Source organism: Passer domesticus, chromosome 5 (assembly GCF_036417665.1).
Source record: "Passer domesticus isolate bPasDom1 chromosome 5, bPasDom1.hap1, whole genome shotgun sequence".
Taxonomy (NCBI): domain Eukaryota; kingdom Metazoa; phylum Chordata; class Aves; order Passeriformes; family Passeridae; genus Passer; species Passer domesticus.
Window position 1 is genome coordinate 53876442 of NC_087478.1, and position 21953 is coordinate 53898394.

The following is a 21953-nucleotide window of genomic DNA, read 5'->3' on the forward strand; positions in this document are numbered from 1 at the left end:
GAGCTCTCCTCTGCAGAGATGGAAATACAAATGCTGTCCTGAAGAGAGTGGGAGTTAATAACAAGGAGTATTATCACAAATAACAAGGGAGTTCCTGCTGGACAGGTGCATACTCCAGCACTTTTAGGGTGTATTTAAACAACTTTCCACCCTTTCCTCTGCTCTTAAAAGTGCTCACAGGAATCTGTCTTAAAGGAACACTACATCATGTGAAAATGCTTCTCCAGCATGGCCCAGGAAAAAATAAAATAAATATTTCTGTACTGCTGCAAAGTGAATTTCAGATAACCATGGGCTGCATTTGAGAGGCTGAAAATAAGCAACAGCAGGCAGGGGGAGTGGAGCCTGGGCTCTGGGGTTTATCAAAGGTGAGCTGCCTTCAGGAACTTGCTGGCTACCCAGTGTTCACTGATTGCAGAGGTCATGGCTCTTCCCTGGACTGTGCTGTGGGATTAACTGAGGGGTGACGGTGTAAGTGCATTGTGCATCTTAAAGAAACATGGTTATGTGTGTTCACTTCACAGTTCCTCATCTTTATGTCACCACACGGTGGTTTTGTTGATTGGATTTCTGCTTTAAGTGGGTTTCTGTGAGGAGCAAACTTTGATTCCAGAATAATTTAAACTTCTGCAGGACTTTATTTCATGATCTTTTTATTCCTCAAACATCCTTGTTACATTCAAAGGCCTAAAGATTTCTTTTTAATAGTTAAGGCTATTGCAGTCTGAATTTTCTAATGATAAAATCAAACTCCTTTCTAATAGACACCCCGGTGTCAAATTGTTCTGCACATGATGCTGTAGAGAACAGAAGGAAGGGATGTCATGAGGGAAGTGAGCAGGCTCTACCAGGCTACTTGGCTTTATTAAATGCCTAATCACATCAGGTGTCATCTTGCTTCTATGTTGTACACTTGTGTGGCAGCCATTACAAATAATCATGAGGCAATTTATTGAGACCCAACAGAAAACTGAAAAACCCATACAATAGTATGGCAGGGGCAGATGATGAAACAGAAGGAAATACTTGATTATTCATAAGTCAAATGACCCCTGAAAGACAGCAGTAAAACCTGTAGAAGATGTTCTAAGATGATGTGAGGCTTCAGGCAATGTGACTTAGCACATTTTGCAGTGAAAACTTGCTGGTTTAAGAGCCCTTAGCTGTGTTTTGGCAGGGGGATGGGAGGCATTATCCAGCAGAGACCTGCTCTGCCCTGCTGAAGGACAGAGCCCTTTGGTGTCTCATCCCAGAGGAGAGAATAAGAGAAGGATTTTTCCTCTCCAATCAGCATCTCACCTGTGTCACAAGTTAACTGGAGGAAGGAGGACTGGCATAATTTGTATTTTAATTTTTACCATGCTTGTTCTTCTTGTGTGTGTCCTTTGGCCCGGTCACTCCAAACCTGTATTTCATTCCAAATAACTCTCAGGTGGATGAGCTGTTCTAGAGAGTGGTTTCATACAGGCTTGTGCAGCCGAGCTGGGGGTAGTCCTTGTCTACCTTTTAACCCCTGAACTGTAGGCTTCGTTGTCTTCAGAGCAGCACAAAGCACAGAAGAAAACACAAACACACAAACAAACAAATGAAAAAAAAAAAACAAAAAACAAAAAACCAACCAACCATCCAAAAAACAAAACAAAAAAAAAACACTCAAAAGCCCAAACAAAAACTCCTGCAGCATTTTCTGAGAAATAGCATGCTAATTATTGGAAATAGCTTTGCTTGGAAGAGTGGAAAACTGATATATTGATGTAACATGAATGAAATGAGTGATATGTGACTTGTTCTCTAGCTGGTTAGTGTTTTTCCATCCCAGTGTTCAGTCTGCAATGTGAGTTTTAAGTAGTGCACCTTGTTAGTTTTCTGTTGTTTGGAACATCAGCATGTTTCCCTTGCTCAGTTTAAAGCAGTACTATTTTTGTACAGTGTTTTGTCAAGTGCTGTACAAATGCCATGGAGAAGTCCCAGCCATAAGGAGCCTTTGTAATACTCCAGAGAACCACCCAATAATTGGTCTGCCCAGTCACTTTTGTAGCCTTCAATCATTGTCTCAAACAGATGTTGTGTGCTTATAATGAAATTGAAGCTACTTTTTATTTCCTATTATCTGAGCCCTAATATTTAGGTTTATTTAGGTCTCTGGCTGTTAAGGTTTTACAGAAAGGCTGAAAAATATGTGAAACAAATGTAACCAGTTCAGATAGTTAGTAGTGGATACTAAGAGAATATCACCCAGGGAATATGAATTCTTTATGCACCTACGAAAACTACAACTAGAACTGGCAAAAATCCCAAATCTAATAATTAGTTGTTCTAGGATGCAACTGCATGGAAAGTATTTTAGCTTTAAGTTCACAAGCCAATTCCAAAAGAAATTATTATATGGCTCCAATGTGAATGTTCTCTTTCCAATAAAAAGCTATTATGATGGAGGGGTGGGGGCATAATGGGCTCCCGTTATTTTTAATTTAAGGGTAGTACAGGCATCTATATTCAAATACATATTCAAAGTTCAATCTGCTATTAAGGGAAAGTGTTCTGTAGGTCTCTAACTATATGTGTATCATTTTCCTAAATAGTAGTCAAATAAAGACCTGGGGAAGGTGGCAGTTTGGTATCTCACCTTGCTGGCATCAGTAAGAATTCTCTTTTTGTTCTTCAGGAAGAAAGACAAGGAAAACAATTTATAGGTACATCCAGGAGTCTTTTTTTTTCTATAAAAAGGCTTTAGTATTCATAGCACAAATCAGTGAATTATAATCAGTCTTTACTACTTGTCTCTGTTTTAGACACTTTAACTGTAATAACACATCCCATAAAATGCAATATTTATTTAATTCAACGCAATTATCTGTGGATAAAATTTAAATAGAACTGTTGTAATTTTAATTTAAATTCTTTGGCAGGCAATTCAATTTAATGGTAGTTGATTAAAAAAGGAAAAATATTCTCTAGATTCATAAATCAACCCAATGTTCAATTTTTTCAAAGACTGAATTAGGCACTCAGCTAGGACACTGGAGAAGAAAAAATGACATTGCTTTCACTAATAGCTTTTCTGAGTATGCAAATTTTTAATAAATTGTAAATAGATTTGCAGAGAGGAGACTGGTGTACAAATTTAAAAAATAAAAATCCAACACTGTTCAGATAGTGAACCAGTCTATCTCCACTCCCGCCTCTTTAGGTTTTTATATAAAACAAATTATTCTGACACCTAGTGAGGAAAATTTCAAATTGCCCAGTGTAAAACCAGAAGCAGAAGTACTGTTTGGTCTGATATGATTACTTATTGAAATTAATGGGTTATACTGGAGCATGTGGAAGGGATTCCCTGGCATTTGTTACTGACTTTACTGTGGTGCCTATTAGCGAGCTTTTGCAGAATGAGCACAAATAGTCTTCAGATTTAAAGCTGTTAAACTATTTAATGCTCAGCTCCAATCCCACAGGACTGGTAGGTCTATAAACCAGCGGGAAAGCTCTTGTTAATCTGGCAGAACTTTGATGTCATCTTATTGCTTGAGGTTCTGCTTCAGTCCTTGGTTAGTGCACCTGGCTGTACACCACGTGTAGAGTGTCTTGGTTCAGAAATGCTCCTCACCTTGTGCCCAGATTCAGCTGTGCCTTAGGGCCTTTGCTGTCCAATCCATGGAGTTTCCACAGTGATCACATCCCCTGCCTCTCTGGTGTTCCAGAAGCTCACAGCAGTGTGAGGTTTTCCATGCAAACCTCACAAGGACAAGGCACTGGGTTTTGGAGCAGAAACTTTCCACTTTCAGCTGGAAGATGCCTAACTGAGTTTTCTGTTGTCATCTCTTATTCCCCCTGCCTGAGGTTTGGGGAGGGTGAGACAGTGAGAGGAACCTAGCTCCTCATCCCTGCAGGATGCCTGGTGATAGGCTCTGAGGAGGTGCTGGCAGGTCTAGGCAGTGCAGAAACACTGCACAGCTCACTTCTGTATCCTGCAAAGGTAAAGAGAACTATTGAAAGAAAGGAGCCAGTCTCCCTTTCTCCAAATGGCCCCTCTTAATAAGCTTTCCTTGGAAAAGCAAGTAAAAGTAGTAAAACTTTGAATTCCCTTTAATTAGTCAATCTTTTCTCCTTATATTCTAGGACAAGGATAAGACCTCCACAGTGGTTTGTTTGGTATTTGTTGGCCCAGTTGGGACAGCCTTCTCTGCTAGACGAGGATGTGGAGACCAAAGAGGTCCTTTAGGTCTCCTGAGGTTTTGTTTCAGCCTCTGAAAGCCTGCAGAAATTTTCTGTGTGTAAAATCCATGTCAAATCAGGCCTGGTGCTGTTCTGAACACCCAGTGACCAGATGAGCACAGCAGTATCTCCTGATATTAAGCCATGCCAAGCTTTAATTCTGCAGCACTCTCTGGAAATGCTGGAGAAAATGCAAAATCTATGCCATGGCACTTTGAGGGTGTGTCTGGCCCTGCCATGTGTGTCCTGGCTCTCTTGGCCATCCCCTCTTTACCCCTCCAAAACAAGTTTGGAATGACCACAAGTCAGGGTTGCCTCTCAGTAATTTAAACCTGTAAAAGTTGAAAAAAAAGCCATAGCTGGGTAAATAAATTGCAGTCCTGTACTAATGCCAAGGTGCTGGAATAATGAATGTAATATGGATGCTAATAAATGCAAATATTTCATATCAATTTGATATTGTGCTGTGCAGAACAATAACGCTGAAAATGGTTTGTCTGTTTGATTAATGTACCTGATTCTTATAAAGAAAATTCTGCAGGAGTTTGTATTCCTTTAAAGCAAGGTTATAGATGCAAGGGAGCTTAGGGAAAATCGCTGTTTTGCTGCTGAAACAAAGTAATGTATTTAATAGATATTATCAGAGATTGACAGGAAGAGCAATCCCTTGATTAAATATTTGCCTTTTGAGACTTTATCTCTATTGTAGAAAGCATCTTAAAGCAACATGTTATGAAAGGGCTCTGAAAGAACTCTCAAAATCCAGAAAAGAGTAACAATCCTTTTGGATTAATCAAGATATTTTAAAAACTACAGGTCAGAAGATTTTTATAATGCAGTGTATTTTATAAAATTTTCAAAATTATATTCTAAATATAGATTTGAGCTATTTTTTTCTTGCATTCTTAAATCAAAAATTATAGTTGACCTGTTTTGCACTGCAGCATTTTGAACTCTACACTTCATCTCAATTCTTCAGGGACAGGTTTTTTTCAGCATTGGACATTATCTCTACCTTCCCCACTTGCCTCATTGAGTCCAAGTGATGCTGCACAAACTTAAATGAGACTGTATGTCAGTAACCAGGAATGTCTCTATAACAAACAATTCTATTACTTAAAATCCTTGAATTTTAGCCTTTTTATAAAGCTTTTGACAATTAATATCACATACTTCCATGGGTTCATTACAATGCAGAATCCTGTACACAATCACCATTTTAACAGTGCTGTTATACTGAATGTGGCTTAGAGTTCAGGATGCTCCCTTTTGTGAATTTTGTGGGAGAACTATCCACACTGCAGCTGCCTCTGAAGCAACACACATCCCTTTCAGAGTCAGAACTCTGGATCTAAAAGAAAAGCCTGAAGCCACTTTAAGTAAGGACCAGTTAAAACAGATGACCTCTAGATCCAAATCCATGTCCTCAGTGCCACTTGAAACTCAGCTTGACTTTTGAGAAGTTGTGAAACTGGGAAGCAGGTGGTTCTGCTGAAAACTCTGCCTTCCAAGTAACATAAGTGGTTCTATAAGATGTGTCAATTTTCTTCCTCTGTGTGCCTGAAATGGAACATTTAAAACCAATTCATGTTATGCTCATACTAATTTCCTAAAACAAAAGAATGTCAGTGGTCACTTCAGTGAAAACAGACTAGGTCAACATTAAATAATCCAAATTCAGCCTGTTGAAGGCTGACTGAACTATCCAGAACAACTTATTCAAACATAAATGCATATTAGCTGTCTTTTCCTCCCGGATTTGTTTGTGGTCCAAATTGTGTTTTAAAGCATAGCTGAAAGCTTGCTGAAACTACTTTGGTATTCATGAGTTTACAGTCTGATTCCAGTCTGTTGTCTCATATAAAATCCTTGTAAGTCTCTTCTTCTTAAATATTATTTTTCTGAATGAAATTGTATTCAGTCACAATTACATGTGCTGAGAACACTGCAACATGACATCTAGAAAGCGATGCACTCCTTGTTGTCAATATTTGTGGTATGCCAGGCTGACCTTTTGGATGATAATCTTTGTATTTGTGGAGTGAAGAGAGACTGATTTTGTTGCTTTATTCTAATTACACTGCAGTGTAGCAGTATCACAGCTTTTGAAGGGTATTCAGGAACTGAAATGTCAGTAACACAAACAACTTTCCATCTGCTCCCAATTTAATCTGAATGTATTTCTGATTTTATAGAAGGTTATTTCTACAACTGGTGAAGGCTGGTAATCAGTTAATCAAAATGTATTGATTGCTCTAATTATGGCATCTTGAATAGGATTTTTTGTGAACCTTACTCACAATTTAGTTTTGACATGTTTTGCTTTCTATCCCATGTAAATCTACTATTTTCAAAAAGCTTTGATTTAATCAAGTATAACTTCTTTATTGAGAGGTAGAGCCAGACCTTCCAGTGGGTGCTGACAAGGTTTGACCATCCCATTTATGTTAATTGGCTGGAAACAAACCAGTAAAATCAGTTTGAGCAACTTTGTGCAGAGTCAAGGCTGCTGTGTGTTAGTAGAGAGGAGGTCTTGAGCTGGATTGCTCATAGCACAGAATGAATAGTTCATATAAACTAGAAACTTCTTTGGCACTTTGACTCCAAGTTTGACCTGCAGCCTTTGATTTTTGCACATAAGGAATCATAGTTTTGTTTTGATTTTGGTTGTTGTGGCAATACTTTGTCTAGGGGAGAGTGAACAGGAATGTATTTGTAACGATTCTGGGCCATAGAATTTGAAATCTATATTTCTTTTTATATTTTTATGTAAATAACACTGCTCAATTTCTACATGTCCAAGTTAAATACAAACTTAGGGTACTCTAGTTTCAAAAAACTCCAACAAACAAAAACCACCCAAAACAACAACAGAAAAAAACCCCAAAACAAGGGAAAAACTAAACCAAAACTGACAACAACATAAAACCCAACCAAAACTGCCTCTCACAGTACTAACGAAACACAGTGCATACAATTCCAAGAGAAGCAAGTAAAAAATCAGTCAGGCTTTGCCTGAGTGCAAGTGTAAGCTCAAAGGAAACTGATTGCAGGTTGAAGTCTTAAAAATATTGACTGTACTGGATAAGAAAGTATCTGAAAACAAATTAGTAAATGGTCATGTATTCCTTCTGTGGATTGAAATCTAAGGGTAATAATTAAATAGCTAAATAGAACTCACTTTCTAAGTATTGATATTAAGGAAGAACCATTTTCTAGGAAAAGAACACATTTTCATAGTAGTTTCATTATGAATGTGAAGGTTTTTCGTAGATACGTTCAAAAGAAAAGATCAGTGACCTTTGGATGAAATCGTTACTGATAATACCTCTAGTGAGGTTGAAACATGAATCTATCATTGTCTAACAAATAAAAATCAGATAAAGTCTGCCCCATCTTAAATAATTATTGACTCCTAAAAGCAGATAAAAATGAATACTGAAACAATTAGCAGAAACAGAGATTGAACTGTTTTTCATGACAAAAGTACCTCTATAATTGAATCATCTATCCATGAAGCACCAATCATGCTGTCAGAAATTGGCTCAGCCATGAGCCAGAGGTCAGAGTGAAACTCCACCTTGGGGAATGCTCCGCAGTAGTTGCTCTTTGAGTATATTGCCTTGGAAAACATCAGCAAATGTCCCTGCTGGTGATGAGAAGGGGCCTCTGGTGTGACTGGACAGGGCAGTTGGTGAGAACAAGGAACCAGAGCTGATCTTCCTGATTTTAGTAAAGAAACATGTCTGTTTATGTGATGTACAGAAGCTGAAGCAGTCTTGGGGCTGATGAATTTGCAAAGCTTCATTTGCTGATAGATTGTTAATGAGAGAATACTGAAGCTATTGTTACCACAGGATTTACTACTGGAGATAAACCTGTGGGGATTTTGTCCAGAGAGAGCTGAAGGAGGGAATTGGGGAACTGAAAACTGCCCTGGCAGTCTGAGGAATTGCTGTGCCACTGCTCTTTTCCATGGTGAGTGTGCCCATCCTGGGAAAAGGAAGAAATTCTCTGCTCTGAAGTAGTATATCCTGAGGATAAGATGGATTTCTGACTATTAAGCCAGTGACAAGAACTTCTCCAAAGGTCCAAGTGACTTCTTATGTTGGCAGCTTGACAATTGGCTCCAGTCTTGTTGCATGGTGGATCCTGCTGTGCCTGGACTCGAGCTGCCTACAAACAGAGAGTAGAGGATTAATAAATAGAGTGATAATTCTGCCCTGCTTTGTGAAGTCATCCTGGAAGGGAACAGGACTACGGTACATATGGTCTGTCTCAAGCACTGGGGATACCAAATACAAGTTTCTTCTGGCTTCATTAGCAGGCCCTGGATAAAATCTGGAAACATTTAAAACATTTTGAAAGCTTGAGAGCTGAAATTTCATGTGCATTCCAAGTCTGGACCATGAGTCCTTTGAGCTACAACATTTCTGCAAGACCGGCCAGACAGATGAAGATTTGAACCTGCGAAAAAGTGTGGAAGAGCAGTGAAATAGAAATTATGGATTGAGAAACAGTTAAAAAATAAATACTTGAGAGGATTTGGAATTTCAAAGAACTTTCCAACAAGTAGAATTATCTTTCAAACATTTGGAGTACCACATGAAAATATATAGGAAAACATTCTGTAGTGACAAAGTGACTCTTTCAGACATGCTCTTGAAATAACACCAACAGATGAACGAACAAAAATTTTTAAATCAATCTGAGAGCACAGCTCTAGAAGCTGAAGATTTGGGAATGAATTTTATAAACATCCCTTAAAATGTGGTATTGAGGCAGTTGTTGAAAATAATTTTGACATTATAGTGGAGTCCAACAGATCTGATTTGATGTTGTTCCTGAGACTGGGATTCTGATATCAGAAAGGAGTGCATCATCTTGATTTTTCCAGTTTAGGAAGTGTGATTTCATGTGTGGCCAGACAGTCAAGGACTGCAGAAGTCTCCCACACTGAGCCCACGTGGATGGATGGTACCAAAAACTCCAGAGTCAAAAAAAAACGTACCTTAAAGCTTCCTTTCTACAAGTAATAAAAATATATACATTTTTTAACCTATAATAATTATTGAGTGAGCTGGCTTATAACCGCCCCCCGATAAAAAGACCAAAACCAAACAACAAAAAGATGAAAACACAACTGCCTTTAGACATTATATTCTCAGGCTAGGAGAGCTAGTCCTCTCCTACTCTTTGTTCAAGCACAGGTTCTACCTTGGACCACAGAAAATCCTCAGTGAAAGGCTTTTTGAAATTTAGATATGGATTAGTTTCTCAGAAACCCTTTTTCCTTTGAGCATCTCAGAAAGACAAGCAGGTAGGGGTTATTGAGAATGGTAAGGCAGTTCTTGATTGAACAAAAGACTGACAGTTAGCCTCATGCATTGAAGCCCATCTCAGTCCTTTTCCACATAAAAACAGCACTGTCAAAAGATTTGATGTTCCTAAAACCATGTTACTATTTTATTGCACACTATGCCAATTAAAAAGAACAAGCTTTATTCCTTGTTGCCTGCAAAGGTGAATCTTTCATCTGCCTGATACTAACAGCCTGTGTTAGCTCAAATATTGTCTGACATAAAACATATGTTTGTAAAATACTCACCTGCTCTCCAAACCTGCAGGATGCTGGGGTATTTTAGGGTAAGCAAAGGAATCAGCAAAGGCTCTTTGTTAGATTTTTTCTGAAGCTGAGACACTGGGGGGAACTAAGCATTGTTCAACACAAAATCTCAAGGTGAGAACCCTCAAGCAGCTGTTTACTGCCCTATTTTTATGCCTTCTTTTATTAATTGGTAAGGTTTGAGTGAGGAATTAAACACATTTAAGTTCCTATGCCTTAAATAAATGGCAGAGAAGTTTTTTGAAGAGCTGCAGTTCATCAGTACTTATTTCTAACAGTTAACACAGTCCTACCTAATTCAACCAGATTGAATTAGCAGAGGTAAAATATATGAACCAGTTGTTTAGTGGTTGGCAACATCTGGACAGGAGCCCAGGGGTGCCCAGGGGGCAGGAGGCCAATGGCACCTGAGCTGTGCCAGCCATGGTGTGGCAGCAGGGCCAGGGCAGTGACTGTCCCCTGGGCTGGCACTGCTGGGGCCACACCTCAGATCCTGGGGCAGTTCTGGGAACCTCAGGACAAGAAACACATTGAGGGGTTGGAGCCTGTCCAGAGAAGGGAACAGAGCTGGGGAAGGGGCTGGAGCACCAGGAGGGGCTGAGGGAACTGGGGGTGCTCAGCCTGGAGAAAAGGAGGCTCAGGGGGGACCTTGTGGCTCTGCACAACTCTTGACAGGAGGGGACAGCTGGGGGTGATTGGGCTCTGCTCCCAGGGAGCAAGGGACAGGGTGAAATGGCCTCAGGCTCTGCCAGGGAAAGTTCAAGTTGGATATTAGAGAAAATTTCTTCACTGAAAGGGCAGCCAAGCACTGGAAAAGGGAAGTGGTTGAGGCGCCATTACTGAAGTGTTCAAAAAACACTGGAGGACACAGTTTAGTGGCAAAGCTGGTGGTGGTGGTTTTGGGTTAACCATTGGCATTGGTGTCCTTTGAGGTATTTTTCAATCATTCACCAGCCTCCTTTCTGCCTGAATCAGTTTTATCAAGAACATGCTACTGCTCAGGGAACATTTGACAGAACATTTACCTGCTGGCAGAAAACGCTCACAGCAGCCAGATTTTCTTCTACCATGTATATGGATCATAATATTTACTGGCAGTGAACACTTACAAATTAATAGGATTGTGTTACAGCAAGTAAAGTTAAATTTAATAGTTAAGACCTTCCCTTTAAGAAGTGTAATAAGTCTAAATTCTTCTCTTTCTTTGTGTGTGATCTGTGGTAAAAATGCAGTCAGGGTTTTCCTCAATAATTTTATATTAGAAATGTTTTCTGTAGCTGCAGATTTATTTTGACGGGTATTTTTGCTGTTGCTTTTTAGAGTATTTTCAAGTATCTGCTTCTCTACCTCTGAAATGTATTAGCAAGCTGTAAAAATAAAGGAGAAGGAGAATAAATCTCTGATACCCTTGGTATGAGCTTAGAGCACAGGTTTGAAATGAAGGTTTAATGAGTTCTGGCCCTGACTAAGAGAGGACTCAGACATAACCACCTATTTACCAGTAACCTATTACAGAGGTACTTGTTTCTAGAAGAATTATTGAAAAGTTGCCACAGACCTGTGAAGCTGTCCTGTTTATATGATTCTGAAATAAATGCCAGTAAGGTACAAGGTGAGTTGGTCCTCAAACTGGTATTTCTGACAAAATGGGACAGAAGTAGGAGGACAAACCATCTCATCCACATTGCTGTGGCTGCAGCATTTGGTTCCCATACATCCCGGGTGCTTTTAAACCACTGGAATGGTAAAGGGAATAAAACACCCCTCTGATAATTCCCTGTCTTAACAAGCTGATGAAGCAAAGCCTGATTATTGTCCTTGTCTCCTCCTCCTTAAAGTTTTGCATCACAGTGTTACCATTTCCACGTTCCTTTTATTATGCTTTCAAGCCAATTTACTGAATTTAGCAGCGTTCTCTTGTTTTGTGCAGCCTTGGTGATGCATGAGAGCTGTAAACTTACACCAGCCCAAGCTAAGGCAGTTTTACAGCCTCTGAGTAGGGTCAGAGAAAGGCAAAGCAACTGGAGCACAGCAATGAATATATCCAACCTTTTACATTCTGGGAAGTTGAGTTCTCCTAAGTGCACTGATACATGTTGGTTAAAATAATTTATAATTAGTTGATATTCCTTCACCTACAAATAATCCTTCTTCCCTGAAGAAAATGTTTTTCTCAAAGGTGTTAAATTGTACTAGTTTCGTAATAAAACTGACCTGGGAGGATTTGTGCAGGGAGACAGCAATTACAGCAATTAATTACTTGGAAAGAGCAGTTCCTCCCTCCTGCATTTCCTCATCTAGCTGGTTCAGAGTTCATTGTCTTTTTATCTCCTTTATTTAAGTCCTACCCATACATCATTGTTATCCTTCTCCCCTTGCCCACAAAACAAATGAGGGAGCTCCTGTCTCTTAGCAGGAGCATAATTAAATTCCATCAAACAACACGGCATTTAACAGCAGCTTTAGAAACAGGCATTCCAAGGGTTCAATGAAAGGATTTACTGCAAAGAAGAGCTGGATTCTCCCTCTTTCCCTTCAGCTGCAATTTCCAGTGGTCACTGAGGGATGTCTCATTGGCTGTCTAAGGCAGAAGAGCCTGTTTACACACCTTTGGGATATACTTCCCTGGCATCACAAGCACTAACTTACTTGAGAGATGAACTTGGTCCTCAGTTCCCACCACACTGATGGGTTTGGAAATCATCCTGCATGCCTTGGTTCCTTGATCTTTGCTTTCCTGCAGTGTGTATGAGAACCAACCTTTCTGAGGTGAAAAAGTGGCCTTAAATTAATGTGTGTGTTTTGTTTAGAAGAGTTGTCTCCTAAATAGCTCAACATGATGAAATCAGTGATCTTTACAGCTTCTCTACCACCTTCCCATAGAATTACTTCACAGATAATTTTAAAAATAATGTTCTACATGAACTAGCCTGACTCTTAAGTCCCATTTCTTTTAAGTTTCACCTGAAGCACTTGATCTTTTCTAAATGACATTGGCTTTTAGCAGAACATTTTCCCAGCACAATCTTTGTCATGGCCCTTTTATAGTCAGCATTAGAAATGAAATTACCTGGAAAGCAATATTTCCTCTACATCAGAGGCAAGCCATGAGCAATAAAATTACAGGCAATAAAATATAAATGTATCTTAAAGTGAAACACCTTGCACTAGCTTGTTTCTACACACAGAGAAGAAAAACTGGCCTTTAGGGAGATGAACACTTCGAAATTTCAGACTTCTTCAAACTTTTCTGTCTTGGCCAAGTCAAGTGCTGAGTTTATAGATAAAGTAGAAACGATAAGTCAATACACTTCTTTTAGAGAATGACTGAAGAGTACTAAGGATTTTTTAGGGGGTGGTGTGTGGGTGTGGGTGTGTGGGGGTGTGTGTGTGGGGGTGTGTTCAAGAAAAGGGTTTTATAATTCAACCTTTAAATTGGAAAGTTGATTTTTTTAAATTGGAAAGCAGAAAAGTAGATTTTTTTTTCTTTATAAATAAGCAAATGCTAGCCAAAATATGAAGAATATTCCAGGGCTATAGGGGTTTATGACAATAAGTTTAAAATTTCCAAATTGCCTGATCTGCCAAGTGACTCAAGATTGCATTAGAGTAATCTAAGGTTCTACTGTGAGATTAAGGTGATTTCTTTGTCAGATGACTTTCATTCAAAGACTTGAGAAAAACCAAGTTGCTCAAAGCTCCATTCCTTCTACACATGTAAGTATTAAAGGAATTTAAGGCACCTCCCTTCTCAAAAAAAAAAAAAAAAATTAGAAATCAACACCAAATTTACAGTTTTAGCAATGGTTTAAAAAATTTAATAATACTTTCTGGATTAGCATAAATATATAAACAGATGAGACTAAAACTGTATCAAAGCTGATACAAATTCTGATAGGATTTAGTTGTCTTTGTAGTTTTGCTTCTATGTGTTAGATGTGTTAGACACAGTCTGTTCTATTAGATCTGTTATTCAGTAGGCTTTTGAAACACATTGGAACTCACAGTAGATTGTGTTTTGCTGTTTTTAAATAACAGCATTTTATTGAAATTGAATCTCTACAAAACCTCAGTGAATCATTTGACTCTTTGTTATGTAGAGTTTGAGAGAACAGGCAAGAATACACCATTTTCCCTGGTTCATAATCTGTGGTTCTGCTCTGTAAAGTTATTAGGCTCAAAGGCTGCCTGCGATTCCTGCCCTGATCCTTTTGTCCTGCGGGAGAAATTAGAGGGGGCTGCTTAACATCACAGATGTGAGTACTTCAGAGAGGTCCAATTTTTTTTTCCTGATTTTTCCAGAATTCATATCTCCAAGTTCTCTGAACATAGGAGACTGGATAGTTCCTTCATATGCTTCCCTGTATAACTACCCATGGTTCGGCCACAAACTCAGGGACAGAGGGATCTGTGGTGGGCTACAGGTAACAAAGAATTCAGTGAAAAGTGTCCCAGATCCATCTCCCCTTGATACCTTGAGAGACTACCTAGAACAGAGGCTAGACAGTGTTAAAGGAATAAAGTAGGTATTTATTAAAAGGCCTTCCAAGGATATACCTTGGGCAGTCCAAGAGCCCAGCCATGGTTCCACCCAAGACAGACTCCAGGTCCTGAGTTTTCACACTTTTATAAATTTTGCTCCATTTATGTATTGATATTAATTGTCTGATTTCAGCTTCAGGTTCTCAAGTCCCATCCTCCCACATTGCTCTCCTCAATTTGCTGTTGTTTGTACTTCTTGGGCCAGAAGCTGTAACAGTGTCCTTGGTTCTCAGGCTGGAAAAAGATTGTCTAATTTAACTGTGAAGAGAACTTGCTAACACTTTATATGAAGTTCAGAATTACACACTACTGCAGTACAGAATGTGGAAAAGATGAAAGCTAAAACTTAAGGCATCACCCTCCATCTATTATTTTCTACTTGAATTAGCCTGTCTGAACCACTGAAGAGGCCAAGCTTGACCTTGTACACCAAGTACTAAGGAATTACCCTGTTGAGAAGGATGGATCTCCCTTCTCCAACCCCTCCAAACAAGGGGTAATGAAATTCTTAAAGTGCCCTGGGAGATTTGGACAGCCCAGCTATGATGATAACTGCTGCCTGTATGTGTGGCTGGGCTCAGTGCTGACAGCAGTGGTGGAAGCTGCAGCAAGATATTCTGCTGCCCTTGCTGCTCTCCAGTCCCTCCCAAAAGCTCTTCCCACTGTCCATGCTTTGTAAGCATGTGTTTTCATTGAGCTCAGGTGGAGTAATAATTAAAAATTATGGGATAACAAAAATCAGTCCAAAATTCTTTGTTCCTGTTTCCCCACTCTGGGCTCAACAGGTCCTTCCCTCAACGTTGCTCAGCCTAAAATTAATCTTACAACTCTGCTGCCATGCAAACATTTCTACCTCCTCCACACACAGATGTTATACCATGTGGGTCTCTGCAAAGCCACAAAACCGAATAAATACCAACCTTTCATCAAAGTGAAATGGATTTGCAAGAGGTTTAGAGCAGTTGGAGGGTCTGTTTTGAGTGTTGAATATCTCTCTAGCTATAAGCAGTAGAAACAAACCCTCCCTAAATTTCTTACCAGAAGATTATATCAAAACCTAAGAGCTTGGCAGTTCATGAAGATTTAATTAAATGTGCTTAGTTGTTTTCCATAATGCATTAGCACAGTGAACTCTGAATCCTCTTCCTTCTCCCAGTGGAAGCTTGGAGGATTCTATGTTTGCATCTCTTTCTCTGTTTGTCTACAGATCAGACTAAGTCAGTAATGGTATATGACAAGCTGAATAAAATCTTGACAGGAGAACTTGAACCACATTTTTACCTCTTCAAGTGATCTCTAAAGCTGCTTATTGACTATACTTTCCTGGTGCTAGAAAAAGAACTATGATAATTCCAGAAAGGAGGAGTACTTTTTGATTCTTTGCATTTTCTCCATGTCTGCTGCTAGACACCTCTTTTCTCAGAAAAAAACAAAACTGTTACTCTCATTTCTGTGCTCCTAGAAGATACTCAAGTGTATTTTCTAATACTGCTGGGATGCCTAATTTATCCACAGGTGCCAGCCCTTGCTCACATGGAGCCAGCAGGTGGTTTTGTGGCACATGTGGTGAGATAAGACATTTTTTGTTTTGGCTCCTGCTCCTAGTCCAGCTCTGCAGGGTTTATGAAGTCTCACAGAAGCAGGTTTATAATTATTTAATGTTTCTAACTGCCTTTTTTATCCCCTGCAGAAATGGAGCCATGCTGCCTTGTATTGACTTCCTTATGTTGCTATTGTATTCCCAGCAGCTTTCACAGAAATAGCCTTCCCAGAGCGGTATTAACTAGTAGTGATTATGTGATAGAGTAATATTTTATTTTGGGAATATCAACTCCCACAGTCTCATCAAAAGATGATGGGGCCTCATTATTCTAGGGAATGTGTGGAGTAAGGAATGGCAGGTATTGCAGGGATGAGGACACTCGGATTAGTCCTGAGCCTGTGCCTGCACATCTCTCCACAAAGCTGTAGGGGCAGATGTATATTTTTGATTTTGGGGGTATTATCGAATGGTTATGTAAAATATTGACATTTATCTGTACTGTGGCATTAACTACTGTATAAAAATGATGCTATAATTAATATCTGTATTTATTCGATTGTCATCATCACCATTGTGTGACATCCAAAACGCTGCAGCTTCATCCTTTGTCCCTATACCCAACATGTGCAGCAATTCCCAAAAGTGCTGGTGGGAAGTCTGGATAAAAACTTAGTTGCCAGTGCGTAGCCAGTAACAGGTAGCAGAAAACAGCCTGACTACCCAGGAAAATTACCTTATTTCAATGGTTTTATTAGTCTGCCTTTTCAAATAGAGAAGAGTGATTTTGGTGCCTAGCCATACATTGATATTTCCATTTTTTGGTGCACCGGGCGTGGCCTCCTACTGCAGCTTCAGAAAGACTTGTGTCTTCTACTGTTCATTCCAGAGTCTAGCAGCCTTTTGCAGCATTCTGGGGCACCCTAAAATGGCACAGGACATCTCTGGTTTATACCTGAGTCATCCCCTGAGGCTGCTAAGGAGTTAATTGTGCAAACTGGAATTAAAACCCGGAGCCCTAATTATACTGCAGAGTCATCCAGCATTCACAGCTGAGTTCCCTCGTGCCACAACAGGAGAGAAGGAGAGGAAGGGTTGGCAGGCTCCTCCTCCTCCTATTATTCAGCATGATCTGCACTCGAGGGTGCCGCCCTCCAACCCAGATTGCAGAGGCACGGAATTCTTGGGGAGGAAAATACAATGCAAAATAGGAAATTGTGCTGCGGAACTTTTGTGTTGGTGCCACAAAAGTTCCAGCAAGTCAAAGACACTGTTATTGCTATTTCTATCCTGTTCCTGGTGAGGCCAAACGTGGATCTCCTGGGAGTTTCCAGATGAGGTTCCTGGTGGAATATGTGGGAAAGCATTGCCTTATTTTTCCCCTCTTCTTTCTCCCTGCCTTTTTTCTTCTTTCTTAAGCTAGCAGGGATGAAAAGAATACACAGTCTTTCTCAAAAAATGGACTTTGTGCGGTGTTTCACAGGCAAACAATAACGTACGAACACATAGAAAGATCTAAAAGAAAAAAGACATTCTTTAAATTGATTTTTTAAAAAGTGTAAAAAATGCAGCCTTTTGAGAAAAAGTTGATATCCTTTTATCAGGTAGCACATTTTCACAACAAAAAAGAGCTGTGTTTAATGTCTAAAAATGAACAGCCTCCCCTGTTGGGATTCTGCAGTCACAATGACTGGTTGAGCACAAATAACATGAGGGCAGATTTCTGCCTGATTCCCACCTCTAATCCTTGTTTCTCACCAATCCCAAAAGCTGCCTGCTTATGCTCTGGTTGTGCTATCAGTATTAAATGGTTTACTTTTAAATCTAAGTTATTTAACAGCCATTTGCACATTTTCCCCATTTTTAATCCATATACAAGTCAGAGATGCTGAAATTTTTAAACAAAATAAAAAAGATTAATGACAAAAATATTAAAACAATGTATTATCAAAATTTTGGTATGAAGATATTTTTGTCCAGATGTTTTTGTCCATGTCTGCTCCTTTCTAAAAGCCTTGGCTTTGATGATTGAATACTTTCTGCTGAAAAACATTTCTTGGAAGATTTCTTAACAGATTTGTTTGCGTTAAGGACACTATGCAAAGACAAACAATCAGCTACCATCAATATTGAACATTTCATTCAAATAATATGAATGTCTGGTATTAGCCTGAGATAGTAATTTGCTTTAGAAAATATGGTAGGTTTTTTAACATACCCACTCATCCTACATGGAATAAAAACAAACTAATTTAACTGACTGAAAAAAAAAAATCCATGAAAGCATATTGCACTAACTCTAGCTTATCTATGAGATTCTCTCCTGTTCTGAGGACTGATATGACCACATGAATTGACCCCAAAAATATAAGTGACACAGCTGTGTCCAGTATCACCCCAAGCTTACTGAGCAAGTGAAATTGCAATGAAATTTTAATCTTCTTCTGGACAAACATACCAGCTTCCTCAATTTCCATGGATAGAGAACACTAGAAACAGTTCATATACTATCAAGATTTTTTTATAGCTTTTTCTACTTGAGTGACCTGAGGTTTCTATATAAGATCAGGACATAGTGAGATATTATCAAAGACTAGAACCTAAATAATCTCAAAGTCTATCTAGCCTAAATAAACAGTATGTGCTAATATATGCAACCTTTTTTTTTTACAGATTTAGTATGTAGGCTTTTGATCAGTGACTTACTTGGGATAAATAATGATGTAAGAAAAAAAGCATGAATATTTTTATATTCTCTCATGCTAGCATGGGTCTCAATATTTTAATATTTAATGTGAAGTCTGTACAGAATTTGTCCTTCCATGGATTAACAGACTCAGGTGGAGATTTCTCAGTCTCGCATGTTGGGTGGCTCTGTGAAAAAAAAAAAGCCCCTAAAATAAAAAAATGTGTGCTGCATCAACTTTAAAATATTCTGGTTGCAGAGAGTAGTTGTCAGAAATTAATTGAAATAGAAGTACTGTGGGCTTTATTTCAATGTACTGCTAGCTCATCTTTGCTCTCACTGAAGTTGGTGACTCCTTGCCAGCACTGACCAGAGAGGGCTGATTGTTGAAACTCTTCAAAATAACCATTCAATACCTAAACAGTGCAGCTTCAACCTCCAGAAATTACATAATCCTCGTGGCACAAAGGAAGTGAAAGATGCTGTGTTCATACGAGGTGTCTATATCACCAAGTATTGGTGAAATGAAAATGCAGGCACTTCAATGGCAGCCAGCAGCAGGATCATTTCTTAAGCTCCATATTTCAGTCCTGGAGTTTGGATTGGTGAGACCTGAGGACTTTGCTTGCTGTTAATGACAGGTGCAATCCTAGAGTTTGGATTGGTCCTGGGGACTTTGGTTGCTGTCGATGACAAGTGTAGGCAGTCAGAGGTCAGTGCGTGAGGAGCGTGTGATGTGCCAGATGCTCAAGCCATGAAAGGACTGCTGAGAAAACTTCCCTGTTCCTTTGGAAACCAGCCCTCAGGCAGCACTGGACACTTAAGTCCGGGCACATCCTTGGAAAATCTTCCTGAATAAAGGTGAATTTGTTTTTTCTGAGGATTAGGTGCTCTCTTTCGCTAGTTTAATGTAGTGCTGCTTACCTGGGTGGGTCAGCTGTGAGAGAAAATGCAAATGGAACAGGTGGCTCCAGCAACCACACACATGATCCAAAAGAAGAACGGTATTCAGCAACACTTTTTAAATTAGAAGTGTGATTTTGAGCCGTTTGGTCATTCCAATGGAACACCAGGCGTTGACTAGACAAAGCACATGGCGGTGCTGTCAGTGAAAGACAGCATTTGGGGTAGAGTGGTGAGCAGTATGGGCTTAAAAACACTAAAACCAAATCTGAAGTAAGGTGTCTCCCTGAACTTAGCATCACTCTTGGCCAGCACAGAGAGAGGATTCTCTCAGCCTCAGGAAATTATGCTGCTATTTCAGCCTTATTACAAGATGTGTAAAAGCCCAGCTTTTTCCAGAAATCTTTCATGGAGGGAGGGTGTTCCTGAATGCAAGTCCCATCTTTACAATTAGAGATTCACCTTCTGGGTCCCCTCAGGTAGTGTCAGAACTTGACCCAAAAGAGGGTGGTGAGGAGCTCCAGTTCTGTGAACATCTGGAGAGTTGTTGCACCCTGTCCCACACCAGGTGTCCCTCAGAAAAGGGACAAGAGTGCAGGCAGCACATGGATGGAAAGCCCCTTGAGACCTAGAAATAGAGACAGGCTCAAATTAAAACCTTGGATCTGAACATGGGAAGGCCAAAAAAAGAATATGATGAGAATCTCTTGTACAAATTGTACTTGCCTTTACTTGCTGCTCCCATTTTTTGCTTTTTATGGTGAAGAATAGAAATCTCTGCTGCTGAGCTGATGGAATCCCAACACCTTACTGCAAAGTGATAACAGCAAAACTGTGATAGCAAAGATGAATAGGAAAATTACTTTTCCTTTTTTGGCCAGGGATGAAGAGTGATTTTTCAGTTCTACACAGAATTTTGGAATGATATAGGAGTGTTTGGGGAATGAAGGTAGCAGGAGGGGGAATAAGAGAGGGAAGGAAGAAGGGAAGTATAAATACGTTGTCATATTATTACAAAAGGTCCATACTGTTGTCTCCTTATCACAAAAGTTTCATACCTTCTTGGTGTTTTCTCATGAGCAGCTCTTCAGAGCACTGACTCTTTCTTCCTCACAAAGTAACCAACTAACTCCAACCCTCTTCTCACCCAGCCAACCCATTCTTTATAGCACTCTTCTTCTTATTGATCATAGATGTGGCCTGTTAAATTCAGGCCTGTTCCTAGTCTTTGGTAATTGGCTCAGCTGCAACTCCTTAGGGGTGAAATTACTTTCTGCACTATCTTTATTTTCTTATATTCTATCCCCCCACATGAATAAACGTAATTAATGATGTCCATAATTTCCCTAGGGCCTTAATGAAGCTGCTGATATAATTGACTTGAAGTCTTTCCTCTTTTTCTCATTTGAGCCACATCAAAGCATCTCTTTCTATGGCATTCCTTGCTTACAAAGACCATAAATGATCACTGCCCAACTTCACTTTTCTTAAGCAGCAAATATTACTTCATACTGAAAGTCTTCACTATATTTAATGGAGGTTACGCCTAGCAACTAAAGACATAGATGCAATATTTCACTTCAGTCAATGAAGCTGGGAGTGTATATAGGCATTTAAAGTCAATAACTGTAATAAACATTTTAAATGGCAATAATAAGTAGCAGTGTTCATACATGTTCATATAAGAGACAACATCAAAAAAAAGATTTTTTTTTTTTTTTGCTAGGGTTCATATAAGAAGGCCATGTCTTTGGTTCCAGATATTTGATTATGATAAAAGTTTTGGAAATCTAATAGAGACTATCAATTATGGGGTTTATTAGGCCTTAATTAACCTAAATCTCTCACTTTGTCCATATTACTGAAGTTTACAATTCCTTATTCTATTTTTTTTTTAATTTCCCAGTCATCACACTTCACTGTGGCTTTGTCTGCTGCCCTCTAGTCTATCTAACCATTACTGAATATTTATCCATTATTCTGCAGCATTTTGTCCGCTGGGCAAGAAAAAGTATTGTTCAAAATTCAAATGTATGTGTAGGGAAGGACAGCAAAGAGCATCAGTTTCTGCTTCCAGTGCTACTGGTGTTAAGAATTTATCCTTGCCAGCAGCTTGTTGATTTTGAGTCATGAATAGGTTAAATATGCCAATATCAGTGTGGTGTTTCTTGTATTTTAACAATTATGGTTTAATCTGAATAGGGGGTGCACATAGTTACAGTTCTGGTCAGTACCTCTGCCTGGGGAATTATCAGTTCTCCCTGAAGAGGCTATAACCCCTTAAGATCTATTTTGGCTGTAATCTTAATGTTCCATGGATAGTAGACCCTAAATTTAGTATTTCTATGGAGGAAAGAGATCACAGGGATGTTGCACAGCCCTTGGAATGTGATAGCTCAGAGACAAAAAAGGTAAACAGAGGTAGATGACCTGGAACATGC

At 39.3% G+C, this 21953-nt stretch overlaps 1 long non-coding RNA gene across 2 annotated transcripts; it reads right to left on the reverse strand.

Annotated features, from left to right (window-relative positions):
- Nucleotides 1-16688: 16688 nt before the first annotated feature.
- Nucleotides 16689-20674, reverse strand: LOC135301373 (uncharacterized). Of its 2 annotated transcripts, XR_010363134.1 has the most exons (4): nucleotides 20571-20674; nucleotides 20239-20322; nucleotides 19975-20140; nucleotides 16689-19546 (listed from the first exon to the last, which is right to left on the reverse strand). It is a non-coding gene; the product is annotated as an uncharacterized LOC135301373 (long non-coding RNA). The 2 variants fall into 2 exon arrangements; XR_010363133.1 differs by having other exon boundaries at nucleotides 16689-20140.
- Between the last annotated feature and the right edge of the window lie 1279 nt (nucleotides 20675-21953).